Source organism: Oryx dammah, unplaced genomic scaffold (assembly GCF_014754425.2).
Source record: "Oryx dammah isolate SB20612 unplaced genomic scaffold, SCBI_Odam_1.1 HiC_scaffold_15, whole genome shotgun sequence".
Lineage (NCBI taxonomy): Eukaryota > Metazoa > Chordata > Mammalia > Artiodactyla > Bovidae > Oryx > Oryx dammah.
Genome location: NW_024070199.1, coordinates 28,616,487 through 28,629,913, shown reverse-complemented (window position 1 = coordinate 28,629,913; position 13,427 = coordinate 28,616,487). Strand labels below are relative to the sequence as shown.

The 13,427-nt window shown below is 49.0% G+C and overlaps 1 protein-coding gene across 2 annotated transcripts in view; it reads left to right on the top strand.

Moving 5' to 3' along the window:
* KIRREL3 (kirre like nephrin family adhesion molecule 3) overlaps positions 1-13,427 on the top strand; it is a 609,236-nt gene that overhangs the window by 461,503 nt on the left and 134,306 nt on the right. The window lies entirely within an intron of this gene.

Genomic DNA, 13,427 nt, shown 5'->3' with positions numbered 1-13,427 from the left:
ACTAATCAATCATAAGGGTTCAGTGCATGACCACTTTAATGGCACTGGTGAATTAAGTGAGCCTGGTCCAGGGAGACGACACGCCAGTGGAGAGGGGCAAGGCTGAGCTGTGGCCAGCCCCTAGGGGAGGAGTGGGCAGCCGGTCCCAAGACCAGTGTGCAAAGGGGTGTGGCAGACTCTGCCTACATTGGGGGCTGCAATGATGCCCAATTGGCCCAGAGGAAGGCCACCTCCCAAGTCAGCTGGTGACCGAGTTGGGATTCCAAGGAATTAGCCAACTGGGAGAAAGACCTCAGGCAGTAACTGAGGGTAGGGGGTAAGCCCAGCCTCAGACAGAAAGATAAGAAGGATGAAAAGAGTCAGGGAGGGTCTCAGAGAACCAGCCAGGGGTGCCAAGACTCAGAATTGGTGAGGAATTATTTCTCACAGAGGAGGGAGGCCAGTATGGAAGTCCCCAGGCATGCCCCAAGCTTCACCACTCATAGCTGACAAACTCCTTTCGCCTCTAAAATTGTCCAATTCTTTATCCCCAAAGACAAGAATAGTAATGCTTAGCTTCATAACGTTGATGTGAGGGTGAAATAAGAGGAAAGTAAATGCCCAGGGCTGTCTTTTTCCTGCCCATAATGCACAGACACAGGGCGATGAACAGAGATTTGGAGAAGCCAGAGGACTGGGGATCACATAGGCACCAGGTTTCCTGCAGGCACATGGGACCTGGGGCCAGCAGCAATGTAAGCAGTCGTGGACCCCACCGATGGGGATAAGGAGTTGGCTAATATGCCATCTGCCTTGGCCACTCCGTGGTAGGGCCATGCCAGGCAGTAAATGGCATGGCTGAGGCAACTGAGAAGTCAAGGACGGGCAAAGGGCTACCCCAAGGTTGGTCCTTGCTGTTGCAGAGAGCACAAGGGGCTTACTATCAGATAAGGCTCTGAAGGAGCCTTATTCAGGGGACTTCCCTGGCTATCCAATGGTTAGACTCCACGCTTCCATTGCAGGGGTCATAGGTTCGATACCTGGTCGAGGAGCTAAGATTCCACATACCACACAGCCAAAAAAATAGGACCAAAAAAATGAGAATGAAGGAGACTTGCTCCCTGCAGGAGCTAGGGAGGAAGGGTCGGTGACTGCAAAAGCTTTTTGGAATTATCTCAATGATTGCCAACACTTCCTCAAAGAGGAGCACTGGATGTAAGCTTTGTATGTAATTCATCGTTTTTAAAACTGAATTTAAGACCACAGCTGTTGTAGATTTCTCTTATAAGAATTTAATTGGTATGTAATAGCATAGTTAATTAAATACAAATCAATAGTTTAAGGGAACTAATTGATACTTAAAATGAATGGGGAAAAAAACTTAGTTCTAATATAATTAACTCATATGAAATTAGCAATGAAAGAGCAATTATGTCTTTACAACAATGTAAAGTTTATAGTGCTTTAATAAACAGCATTAGCAAGCAATGAGATTCAAAAATTATGAAACAGGTATTATTGGGCTATTAAACATTTATTACTTGTCCTCAAGGCCCAGAGTCATGCACTAGTCAGGATTAATAAACCTTTACTATCCCTCTCTTCAGGACTCTTTCCTAGAGAGCTTGATCAGTAAACTGTGATCTTTACGTGATTTACAGGCACCCTTATTGACTGGGATGTGAGTGATTATGCTGAAAACAGGACCAGGCAGACCCGATGCAGAAAGCAGTTTAGTAGAATCTCGGCGAGAACTTTCCGAACATGACCCTCCAGCATTCTGCCACCCAGGGGGCCATCGCTGGGCAGAATGGCTTGTGATGACAGAGGCTATGGGTACTGACACCCAACCAAGGCAAACCCTAGACAAGCCAGCAGCCCCCCAGGCCCTTTGAGATGACCGCCCCACCCCACACAACTCCTTTTTCCTCCTCAAGACACTTACAGCAATTATTGTCGTTCATGTAGAAATAACTTCAGCTCAGCCTCGTGACACTTTTTTAGTTAAACTGCTGCTTGTCTTCGACTTGACTTTTTCACAGGCTATGTCCTACCTATATCAGTGGTCCACAGCGTTTTTGGCATGAAGGACCGGTTTCATGGAAGACAATTTTTCCATGGGTCAAGGGGCTGGAGGGGTTGGTTTCAGGATGATTCAAGTGCATTACATTTACTGTGCTCTTTATTTCTATTATTATTACATCAGCTCCACCACAGATCATCAGGCATTAGACCCCGGAGGCTGGGGACCCCTGCCTTACATAACCAGCCAGATTGTAATCCCACTGGGAGGAAGCTTGTGTTATGTGCTTTTGTCTTGAGCATCGTGCCTCTCGATGAGTGTTTAATTTGACTGTGTTGGGTCTTGGTTGCAGCACGCGGGATCTTCGATCTTCGTTACATCATGTGGGATCTTTTCTTGTGGTGCAGACTCTCCAGTTATGGCTCACGGTCTTGAGACCATGTGGTCTTCAGCAGCTGTGGTGTATAGGCTTAGTTGCTCCATAGCCTGTGGGATCTTCGTTCCTCGACCAGGGATCGAACCCACATCCCCTGCATTGCAAAGCAGACTCTTAACCACTGGACCACCAGGGAGTCCCCGTGGGTTGGGTTTTATAGCTGCCAGTTTGTGAGTGCGTGCTGGTGGTGGAGGGGTAGCGTCAGCATCATATCATTGGCACCTGGCTGCCTGTATCATCCCCCTGCTTTGTGTGTAAATTGTCACCACGTGAATTGGTCTACAGACCACGATATTCACTCTCCAAGGGCAGTGAAGTTGCTTTAAGATATGTTTCGTCAGATCTGAACTCATGCTCATGTGATCATCCAGGACCTGTCCACTTGGGGGTCTTTCAAATACAGGAAACCCATAATGCACCGATGTCACCCATAATCAGCTTCCTTTGTCAATCGCTTCTGACACACACCCCTCGCTTCCTCCAATCTCTCCAGTAAAGACCCTGTGGGGTCTTCCTGTTCCCCTGCTTGAGCCTCTCTAACCCTTAGCCTAATGTCTAGGCCGAGAAACATCTCTTGAGTTGCCACTTACTCTGTTTCCAGCACCTGTGGTCCCTCGCCTGCGACACCCCCGGCTGGTCTTCCCGGCTGGTCTTCCCACCTTGCTTCACTCCTCCAGCCCCACTGACTTGTTGCTGCCATCCCAGTCTTCCAAGATGCCGCCTCACAGCTCATTAAATCACCCTTGACAGGGCATATCACTCCCAGAGTCGCCCCTTGGGCATCTGGTTTTAAAAAAAAACAAAGGAGGAGGAGGGGAAGATTTGATCACCTCTAGACTGCAGTCTGATGTTCTGTTTCAATTTCATCCTCATCGGTGCTCTATTTGAGGTCCTTTACACCAAGTGCTGTCTCATTGGATTTGCATGTCAACCGAGTGAGGGGGGTCTTACAAGCAGTATCCACATTTTGTAAATGAGAAAAGTAAAGCCCAAAGAAGCCCTGAGGTCTGTTCAGGGCTGGTTTTGCAGCCCACGCGGCCCCACTGCCCCCAGGTGCTCTGCGTGACTCCAGCCAGGTCCAGCTGACGTCTCTGCCATGTGCTCCCGGGCACCATCTGGGGAGCTCTTTTCAGCCCCTGCTCTGCTCTCCCATGTCAAGGTGGTGGGGGTGTGGAGGCTGTGAACATCCCTCTGAGAAGCCCAGGGTCCTTTCACCTGCTTTCTCGATCTGGGCTTTCCTGGGAGAGCAGGAAGAGGGGGAACATATCCACCCATCGCCTCTTGCCAGGAGGGTTGCAGTGGTCACACAGCTGCTTTCCCCTGTCTGGGCTTGCCTTCTCCCAGTCATCATCTGCATCCGTGCTAAAGTGATCTTTAGAAGATGCAAATCTGGCCTGACTTCTGCTAAGCACTCTGTAGAAAAAACGCAGACTCCAAAGCAAGGCTCACCAGGTCGCCCAGAATCTTGTGCCTGGCTCTGTCTCCACCTCACTTTCTCCACTCCCGAAATCTTCGCTACAGCCACACCAAACTGCCTGCCCACTACACTCTATTTCTTGTTTAGTAGGCCCCTAGGGACATGCTCCATCTAACAGTTTCAGGTAATAAATGGGTGCCAATGCTGGGAAAAATGGGTGCCAGGACTGGGAAAGGTCAGTTTTCATTCCAATTCCAAAGAAAGGCAATGCCAAAGAATTCTCAAACTACCACACAATTGCACTCATCTCACATGTTAGTAAAGTAATGCTCAAAATTCTCCAAGCCAGGCTTCAGCAATACGTGAACCGTGAACTCCCTGATGTTCAAGCTGATTTTAGAAAAGGCAGAGGAACCAGAGATCAAATTGCCAACATCCGCTGGATCATGGAAAAAGCAAGAGAGTTCCAGAAAAACATCTATTTCTGCTTTATTGACTATGCCAAAGCCTTTGACTGTGTGGATTACAATAAACTGTGGAAAATTCTGAGAGAGGTGCGAATACCAGACCACCTGACCTGCCTCTTGAGAAATCTGTATGCAGGTCAGGAAGCAACAGTTAGAACTGGACATGAAACAACAGACTGGTTCCAAATAGGAAAAGGAGTGCGTCAAGGCTGTATATTGTCACCCTGCTTATTTAACTTCTATGCAGAGTACATCATGAGAAATGCTGGACTGGAAGAAACACAAGCTGGAATCAAGATTGCCAGGAGAAATATCAATAGCCTCAGATATGCAGATGACACCACCCTTATGGCAGAAAGTGAAGAGGAACTAAAAAGCCTCTTGATGAAAGTGAAAGAGGAGAGTGAAAAAGTTGGTTTAAAGCTCAACATTCAGAAAACGAAGATCATGGCATCCGGTCCCATCACTTCATGGGAAATAGATGGGGAAACAGTGGAAACAGTGTCAGACTTTATTTTGGGGGGCTCCAAAATCACTGCAGATGGTGACTGCAGCCATGAAATCAAAAGATGCTTACTCCTTGGAAGAAAAGTTATGACCAACCTAGATAGTATATTCAAAAGCAGAGACATTACTTTGCCGACTAAAGTCCGTCTAGTCAAGGCTTTGGTTTTTCCTGTGGTCATGTATGGATGTGAGAGTTGGACTGTGAAGAAGGCTGAGCACCAAAGAATTGATGCTTTTGAACTGTGGTGTTGGAGAAGACTCTTGAGAGTCCCTTGGACTGCAAGGAGATCCAACCAGTCCATTCTGAAGGAGATCAGCCCTGGGATTTCTTTGGAAGGAATGATGCTAAAGCTGAAACTTTAGTACTTTGGCCACCTCATGTGAAGAGTTGACTCATTGGAAAAGCCTCTGATGCTGGGAGGGATTGGGGGCAGGAGGAGAAGGGGACGACAGAGGATGAGATGGCTGCATGGCATCACTGACTCGATGGACGTGAGACTGAGTGAACTCTGGGAGTTGGTGATGGACAGGGAGGCCTGGTGTGCTGCGATTCATGGGGTCGCAAAGAGTCGGACATGACTCAACGACTGAAATGAAATGAAATGAAATGCTGGGAAAGACTGAGGGCAGGAGGATAAAGGGACGACAGAGGTTGAGATTGTTGGTTGGCATTACCCACTCAATGGACATGAGTTTGAACAAACTCCAGGACATGGTGAAGGACAGGGAAGCATCGTGTGCTGCAGTCCATGGAGTCGGAAAGAGTTGGACACAACTTAGCAACTGAACAACAACAAACGTAAAGGGATAGTTCTCAGCAAGCATCCCTGGACCATGGAGACTGGGCAGGGTGGGAACAGGTGGGCTTCCAAATGCCTCAGATAGCCTCAAGTGAGGGAGCAAGACCCGGCACCTGTCCACTGTCACCAGCTCTGTCTGTGATTACTTCACAGCCCATTCCTGTCCGGCTGGGGCACTAAGCAAGCACTCTTAGGGACAACGTCATCCACACACTGACAGCAGGAATGCTCAAGGCCTTCTGGGCTGACGTCAAGACACATAGCTAGCGGCTTTCCTGGGAGCTCAGTGGGAAAGGATCCACCTGCCAGTGCAGGAAACGCGCATTCAATCCCCGGTCCAGGAAGATCCCACGTGCCTCGGAGCAGCTGAGCCCACGCACCACAACTACTGAACCCACGCTCCAGTGCCCAGGAGCTGCAGCTACTGAAGGCTGTGCACCCTGAAGCCCGTGCTCTGAAACGGGAGGAGCCACCACACTGAGAAGCCCATGGACCACAGCTAGAGAGTAGCCCCTGCTCTCTGCAGCTGGAGAAAAGCCGAGCAGCAGCGAAGACCCAGCACAGCCAGAAGTAACTCAACAAATGAATGAAAATTTAGAAGACACATAGCCAGCCCTCCCTCCCTCCCCACCTTCCCTCTTTCCCATCATCTCTTGTGCCCACCGCCCCCACTGTCCCATCTTAGCAGCCCCTCTGACTGCTCTCTAGTTGGCTGGTGCCTCTCAGGAGCCTTCTGACTGGTCATGTGATGCTGCCCCCTTCATCCCCCATGACTCAGGGACAGGGGTCAAAGAGTCTTGACCAACGGAAATAGCCAGGCAGCAGAGCACACTGGTTCCTCCCCTCTTCCTGTCTATTTTAGCTTGCTAGGGCTGCTGTGACAAAGGGCCACAAACTGGATGACATTAAAAAACGTGTTGCCTACCAGTTCTGAAGGGCTTCCCTCATAGCTCAGTCGGAAATGAATCTGCTTGCAATGCAGGAGACCTGGGTCCGATTCCTGGGTTGGGAAGATCCCCTGGAGAAAGAAATGGCAATCCACTCCAGTATTCTTGCCTGGAAAATCCCTTGGACAGAGGAGCCTGACAGGTTACAGCCCATGGGTTGAAGAAGTCGGACACGACTGAGCGACTAAACCACCACCACCACCAGTTCTGGAGGCCAGGAGTCCACAAAAGATGCTGGTGGGGTTGGTTCCTTCCAAGGGGCCTGAGGAATGGCTCCATTCTAGGCCTCTCTTGTGGCTTATCAACAACCTTCTCCATGTTCATATGGCACTGTCCCTGCATGAGTGTCTGTCCCAAATTTCCCCTGTTTATGAGGACACCAATCATATTGGATTGCGTGTGTGTGTGCTCACTCAGTTGTGTCCGACTCTTGCAAACCCACGGACTGTAACTGGCCAGGCTCCTCTGTCCATGGGAATTTTCAGACAAGAATACTGAAGTGAGTTGCCATTTCCTTCCCCAGGGGGTCTTCCCAACCCAGGGATCCAACCTGTGTCTCTTGATTGACAGTTGGCTCTTTACCACTGCTCTACCTGAGAAGCCCCATATTGGATTAGAGTCCCCCTGGTGATCATTTTAACTTGATTACCTTGGTCTAGTCTCTATCTCCAAATAAAGACACAGTCTGAGATGGTGCAGGCTTCCCTGATAGCTCAGCTGCTAAAGAAGCCGCCTGCAATGTAGGAGACCCTGGTTCGATTCTTGGGTCCAGAAGATCTGCTGGAGAAGGGGTAGGCTACCCACTCCAAATATTCTTGGACTCAGCTGGTAAAGAATCTGCCTGCAATACAGGAGACCTGGGTTCGATCCCTAGATTAGGAAGATCCACTGCAGAAGGGAAAGGCTACCCGCTCCAGTATTCTGGCCTGGACAATTCCGTGGACTATATAGTCCATGGGGTCACAAGGAGTTGGACACAACTGAGTGACTTTCACTTTCCCTGAGATACTGCAGTCAGGACTTCAGCATCAGGTTTAGGGGAACCTAGTTCACTCCGTGATCCCACAGGACCGCTGATCTCTGCTGACACTTCTATGTCTGTCTTTTAAAAAATATTTATTTATTTATTTGGCTGCGTCGGCTCTTAGCTGCGTCATACGGGCTCTTCATTATGGAATGCATGATCTTTCACTGAGGCGTGTGGACTCAGCAGCTGTGTCATTCACGTTTAGTGGCCCTGAGGCATCTGGGAACCTCGTTCCCTAACCAGGGATCAAACCCGTGTCCCTGCATTGGAAGGTGGATTCTTTACCACTGGACCACCGGAGAAGTCCCTCAGTGACTGTCTTGATTCACAGCATCGGCTAGCCCTGGGATCATAGGACCCACCCTAGGAATTAGGCCAGAAATCAGACCTGGATTTCAGCCTGAGCACTGGCCGGGCTAGACTGTGCTTTGGCCTTGAATTGTCATTTTACTTCTCTGAGCCAGTTTCTGAAACTGAAATGGAGGAAATCACTTCTGCCTTGCCTGCCTCACGGAGCTACTGTGAACACCCAATAAGACAGTGAGTATGACAGTGTCGTGAAAAAATAAGTACCCCACAAATGTGAAGTAATATCTCCACAATATCATGATTCCTAGGAAGAATAAAGGAATCCGCAGGCTAGAAAAAGTCCCATCCTCACCCTCAGAAACTGAAGGAAAACCATTCCTTTTATGAAGCCATCTTTTATTATACCTCCCAAGAGGAAACTGCACACTTCCCAGACTCCTGTTGCAATGAATTACAGCGTTCATTCACTCCAGGCCATCCTCACCTGACCTAATCCACTGTGCCTCGGTCAAGCCCATCTGACTTCTCTCTGGCCTGGGTCAGGGAGAACTGGTCACTGCCCATTATTTCTCAGTCATCTCTCTCATTAAATCAGACTTTTCCTGATCACTCACCATGTGCCAGGCACTGTGCTTCGGACCACGGACCCTGAGCCTAAGTAGACACTATCCCCACTCTTCTGTGGCTCACAGTCTAAAAGCTGGGAGTTCTTGGGGTGCAACCTGGCCTTCTCCCTAAGAAATATACCCCTTCTCAGGCAGTGCTTCCTTATGTAGGGTGTGTGCGTCTAAGTTGCTTTCAGTTCAGTTCAGTTCAGTCGCTCAGTCGTGTCCGACTCTTTGCGACCCCATGGATCGCAGCATGCCAGGCCTCCCTGTCCATCACCATCTCTGGGAGTTCACTCAGACTCATGTCCATCAAGTCAGTGATGCCATCCAGCCATCTCATGCTCTGTCTTCCCCTTCTCCTCCTGCCCCCGATCCCTCCCAGCATCAGAGTCTTTTCCAATGAGTCAACTCCTCGCATGAGGTGGCCAAAGTACTGGAGTTTCAGCTTCAGCATCCTTCCTTCCAAAGAAATCCCAGGGCTGATCTCCTTCAGAATGGACTGGTTGGATCTCCTTGCAGTCCAAGGGACTCTCAAGAGTCTTCTCCAACACCACAGTTCAAAAGCATCAGTTCTTTGGCGCTCAGCCTTCTTCACAGTCCAACTCTCACATCGTGTCCAACTCTTTGCAACCCCTTGGACTGTAGCCCGCCAGACTCCTCTGTCCATGGGATTCTCCAGACAAGAATACCAGAGTGGGTTGCCATGCCCTCCTCCAGGGGCTCTTCCTGACCCAGGGGTTGAACCCACGTCTCCTGCGGCTCCTGCATTGCAGGCGGATTCTTTACCGCTGAGGCACTGGAGAAGCCCCTCCTTGTGTAGCAGTGTCTCCTAACACTTTGTTCTCCTGAGACAGCACCCTCTGCACCTTCAGAGGCAGGTGAGCCTGGCCTTCTTTGCACTGAACTGTCCTTCAAGCCAGGATGACTCCATTCACAGCAGTCTTTTTCCGTGGGCCCATTCAGTGCATCTGGCGGTTCTGCTACTAATTAGTGCTTAGCCAAAAGCTGCAGCCCCAAAGTTTACATGGAGAAGACCTCAGCATCTTGCTGTTTTAAAACACACATCTGGAGGATTTCCCTGGTGGTCCAGTGCTTAAGACTTCACCTTCTGATGCAGGGAATGTGGGTTCGAACCCTGGCTGGGGGCTAAGGTCCCATCTAATGCAGGGAATGTGGCTTCGAACCCTGGCTGGGGGCTAATGTCCCATCTACCTTGAGGCCAAGAAACCAAAACATAAAACAGAAGCAAATCATAACAAATTCAACAAAGCCTTTAAAAATGGTCCACATCAAAAACAAACAAAAAAGTCTTAAAAATAAGTAAATAAAATGGGCGTCTTGGATCTGACTCCACCATCAGTCCCACACCACCCGACAAAGAAGGTGGCCATCTGGTGGCTGACCCAGCTCACAGTGTGAACGACACCTCTTCTAGCACATTCCGTCATCTCTCCACTAATAGCCTGGTTGATCTGGCTTGCTGGAATCGTAAGCTGTTGGTTCCTGCACCCTTCATGTTTCTCTCTGGTCACCATCTTTGACCACACCTGTGTTTCCAGATTCTCCTGGAATCACACCTGGGCCCTGACCTGCTTCTTCATGTAGCACCAATGACCTCTAATTTACCTCTGCAAATCTCTCCCAAGAACATCCTCAATTTTCATATATTGGATAGCCAGCTCATTCTCACATATTTAATCCCCCAACCTGCTCGTTCTTGCAAAGATCCCAGTGGCTTCTCCCCACTTTTCAGTAAAGACTTAGTCAGAGAGCCCTCTCTCACTTAATAAATTTCTGCAGTGTGCTTATTAGTGCCTTGTAATGTAGATGCCTAAATAATTAAGACTAACCCACACGTGTCAAATTAAATGGGCCAAATACATTGAGAAATTGCTTCGGCCTCCATTTCTTTTATTAATCAGGTTTTTTTAATGTAAAAAAGAAAGTCTTTTCCTGCTCATTTGCAAAAATCAAACATGGTCCATGAGAGTCTTACTTATAATAACCGTGTGCATATACAGCCTCTTTCATTGCACAATACCCCTGGTGGCATATTACGTGACATAGGACAGGGTGGGTTGGGGTGGCAGAGATGGTCAACTCAAAGTCAGCAGGTGGTCCACAGGCTGTAAATCTGTAGGAGGACCATGCCCCTCCATTTCCCTGAGAGGTGAGGGGATGGTCCAGGAAACCCTGCAGGAACACCGGCCGAAATTCACCCAGAATCTTCTGCCCACACTCTTCTGCCAGAGTTTGTTCCTGGGCTCAAAACAAGAACCCAAGCCCAAGCTCCCTTTCTCATTAGGAGCCGCTGCTGATGTACTTCAGATGAGCATAGGAAGTCAGTGGAAAATATAATAGGAATCATCAGCAATTGTGTCATTCTCATGATGAACAATACGCGTGCAATTATAATGAGCTGGTTAACTCTGCCTGTCGTCAGCATGTTGAGGTTTCAATAGGGTCCTGGGCCAGAGGCTGTTGTTTGCTGGGGCTCAGAGCCACCTCACAGCTAGCGCTTCCGCAGCCCCTCCTCCTGGCAGGCTGCATTCCTGCCTCTTGAAGGTGGTTGTTAGAAAGGATCCACAAATATAGTAAGTAAACATCAAAGGGGCTTTGATCCGCATGGCTTTCGACAGAGCAGGAGCCCCTGAAGAAAGGGCCGAGGCCTTGGATGAGGGAACTTAACATCGTCAATTTGGGCGCCTGAGATGTAAGGCTGTTTGAAGTGAGGGCGTTTTGGCTGTGCCTTCAGACGAGCGAGCGTGGAGAGAAAGGAAGAGAAGTGAGTGCCTTTGGAAAAGGCACGCTCAGATCTGCTTCTCTGCTCTTTACTGATAGTCAATAAACCCCTTTAAAGAATCAAGAGATCAAAGCCCACGACCTCCCTGGGCCATGGCATTCCGCCACCACCCACCAGGCTTTGTTTTCCTCTGGGGTGGGAGCCCCTGAGCTTGACTTATCTGTGTCTCTCCGGCCCTTTCATCCTGCTGCTCTGAGAGGCTGGGCCTGGACCACAAGAGGTTGGGGGAGGGCTGGAGGAGAAGGAGACCAGCCTCTCTAAGCTCTGGCAGCCTAGATGCCGACCAGCCAGGGCTCAGAGTATCACCAAGCGTCAGGGAAGATGCTGTGACGTATCCCTCCATGGCAAACTCCTTCTCTAAGAAACTGATGGAGGGAGTAGCCAGGCACCTGGGAAGCTGACAAAGCCTGGGAGGAGTTGCAGTCCCATCTCGGCCTCTGGAAATCATACCCCTTACCCATTTTCCCAGCTCATGGTGGCTGCCACATCTGTATGATTTCAAAGCAAAGAAGAGGGGGAGGCTACAATAATCATGGGAAGTCATTTAACATTTTTGAGCTTCAGTGTTCTCATCTGCCAAGTGTGAATAGTAATAACCGATCTGCCTCCCTCACGCAGTGCTGTGGGGAATCCAAAGAGAAACCTGTTTCAGAAGCCACAATTGCTAATGACAAATCAGGAGTAAAGGACAGATGTGTGTGCGCACTCAGTCACTCGGTCATGTCTGACTCTTTGCAGCCCCATGGAATGTAGCCCGCCAGGCTCCTCTGTCCATGGGATTCCCTAGGCAAGAATACCTGAGTGGGCTGCTGTTTCCTACTTCAGGGGATCTTCTGGATCCAGGGATCGAACCCATGTCTCTTGAGTCTCCTGAATAGACAGGCATATTCTTTACCACTGCACCACCTTTAGGGCAAAGGATAGATACCGGAGAGGAAATCTTGCCTGGTTAACCAAGGTACTCCTGTCCAGGGCTTATATACAATGGACACTGATTTTCAGAATATCGTCATGAGGGAAAATTGGTCTCTTGCATTTGCTACCTGGAATCATTGCTCTAATTTGTTGTTTTGTGGGACCCGAGTCTATGTCTTATGTTTCTTAGCCATCCCCACCCCTGTGCTCCACGCTGAGTCTACGCTCATAAGTGTCTGATGACAATGAATTGTGCCTGAATGTAAGGATGAACAGGGATCCTCAGCCCCAGACATTCACTCTCTCCCAAAAGGAGACTCTTTCTACCTACACCTTGACTCCTGTGTACTACGTATAGTAAGCCACTTCAGTCATGTCCAGCGCTTTGTGATGCCCTGAACTGTGGCCCACCAGGCTCCTCCGTCCATGGGATTCTCCAGGCAAGAATACCGGAGTGCGTTGCCATGCCCTCCTCCAGCGGATCTTCCCGACCCAGGGATTGAACCTGCCTCTCTTACGTCTCCCGCTTTGGCAGGCATGTTCTTTACCACTAGCACCACCTGGGAAGCCCCTTGGCCCCTGTGTCTTCCCCTAAATTCTCCAGTGTGTCTGGTTGTGCTGTTCCATCCTGGACACCACTGGCTGGACTCTGCCTCTTCTCTGGCTTCACCACAGTCCCGATGTAATCTGGGCATACCCCTTTCAAGCCTGGGGACTCATTAACCTAGAGAGTAAAGGTTATGACTTTGGATTCTGCAGTCAGGCTGCCTCTGTTCAAACTCTTGGTTCTGCCACCTACCAGCTCTTTCATCTAAGACCACCTACCTAACATGCTCATAAATGAGGATATAATATAAAAATGGGGATAACAGTAGTATATCATAGAGTATATCATAGTGGTACCTCATAGAGTTGTTGCAAAGATCAAATAAGCAAATTATCGGCCTCAAGTTATGCCTGGACTATATAAAGTAGACAACTAATGAGAACCACCTGTACAGGACAGAGAATTCTGCTTGTGCTCCGTGGTGACCTAAATGGGAAGGAAATCCAAAAAAAAGAAAAAAGGGGGGGGGATACATGTATATGTATAGCTGATTTACTTTGCTATACAGCAGAACTAACAGAACATTGTAAAGTAACTATACACTGATAAATAAATAAACACAAATCATATTCGCGACACCTT